Consider the following 1,826-nt stretch of genomic DNA (forward strand, 5'->3'; position numbering starts at 1 on the left):
GAGCAGATTTTTTTTCACTGTGTGTGGATTGAGGTGATTCCTTTTCTTAGAAATTCCCTCCCCAGCCTCACGTGGTTCCCTCATGTGGTTTTCTTCCAAACGAGCCACGCCTCGAGGCGGGGCTTCATCTGCCACTCCCCCTTATACTCGGCACGTGCTTCGGAGCCTCGGCTTCAGACGGCCATCACTATCGACCAATAATTGCTGATTATTGTCTGTCTGTATTTTGTCACAGCATTAAATCATAATGTATTTTGTGTGTGTGAGCAGTTTAAGGATAGTTCCCCCATTTCCCCCTGATGAAGCGATCAGCCAGGATGTGTTTCTATCTGACACTTAAAGACATTGATTTGAATTAAAAAGTCTGCAAAAGGAATAAATCTGAATTAATAGTACAGATCTTTGCACAGATAACGAGAAAAGGTGTCATGAATTCAGTTACAGCCTCTGAAGCAGTGAACATGCGCACACGCTCAGCGAGCACTCAGGGGTTCGGTACCTTGCTCAAGGCTGCTCCACGTCAACCTAACTGCATGTCTTTGGATTGTGGGGGAAACCCGAGCACCTGGAGGAAACCCACGCAGACACAGGGAGAACATGTAAACTCCACACAGAAAGGCCCTCCCTGGGTTTGAACCCAGAAACTTCTTGCTGTGAGGCAACTGTGCTAACCACTACGCTGACCAAAAGAACATGCGACGAGGGTGGGACTCAAACCCGCACAATGGATTAGCAGTCCATCACCTTAACCTCTCGGCCACCTCACCCACATTTGTGTGTGTGTTTATTTATTTTGTATGATGCAATGATCTTTGGTGTGTTAGTAACTCTGTCAAAGTCAAAACTCAGACTCATTAAAATATTTGTTGGAACATTATTGCTGTATATTTATATAATAAGCCTGTTATGAAAATGTGAAAACTACATATTCAAAAAAAATAAATCCGTCTAAAATGCTCATCTGAAGTCTGACTGAAAATGAAATTCTAATCATTTGAAACCAATCGCAGTAAATTCTGTGCTGCTTTTCCTGATGATAGAATAATTATTGGACTTGGACTGATGGGTTCGGAACCAAACAAAACCGCTTCCTCATAAAACAACGTGGTGGAACAGAAAGACTTCACCGGCCAATCAGACGGCACTTTCCTCATGAATATTCATGATTTCCCCGCCCACCTCGCGGAAATAGACCCCTTTGCATGTTTGTAAACAAACCGACCGTTGCCAGGATGTGCACGCAACCTGGACCCAGAAACAATGGCGCTGCCCATAGACCGGCATTATGAGCTGTCAGATTATGCCAAACAATTATCGTTACAAGATCGAGAACGCTACATAAATAAGTTAACTCTAACAAGTGGACATCGCCTACCGGATCCGTATTAAATTAAAGAGTGGACGGACGATGTTAGTAAGTTCCCTGGTATACAATGGCCAGATATATACTCATACCTTCAGGGCCGGCCCAAGCCTTTAAGGGGCCCTAAGCAGAATTTGATTTGGGGGCCCCCCACACCACCAAAACTACACTGCTGCCTTATTATTTCTTAGGCTACACAGTTAGTCTAGTTAGTCTAGCCACCCACCATAATCTGCGTTTTTAGTTGGTTTACATTATACTGCAACTTGTGGCTATTGCAATATAAAATATTCAGAGTGATGTGTGGCATATTTGTAAGTAAAACAACAAATCAGTAGACAAGACACTGTATATGTAAACAAGTTAACCAGTTTATTTTGCACTAATGTGCAAAACAAAGCCTAACATACACAGTTCTTACAAACAGTACTTAGTACTTGTACTTGTAACCGTTATTAAATAA

At 42.6% G+C, this 1,826-nt stretch overlaps 1 non-coding gene across 1 annotated transcript; it reads right to left on the bottom strand.

The window, feature by feature from the left end:
- Nucleotides 1-696: 696 nt before the first annotated feature.
- Nucleotides 697-767, bottom strand: trnas-gcu (transfer RNA serine (anticodon GCU)). Its single transcript has one exon. It is a non-coding gene; the product is annotated as a tRNA-Ser (tRNA).
- Nucleotides 768-1,826: the final 1,059 nt, after the last annotated feature.

This window comes from Neoarius graeffei, chromosome 1, assembly GCF_027579695.1.
Source record: "Neoarius graeffei isolate fNeoGra1 chromosome 1, fNeoGra1.pri, whole genome shotgun sequence".
NCBI lineage: Eukaryota > Metazoa > Chordata > Actinopteri > Siluriformes > Ariidae > Neoarius > Neoarius graeffei.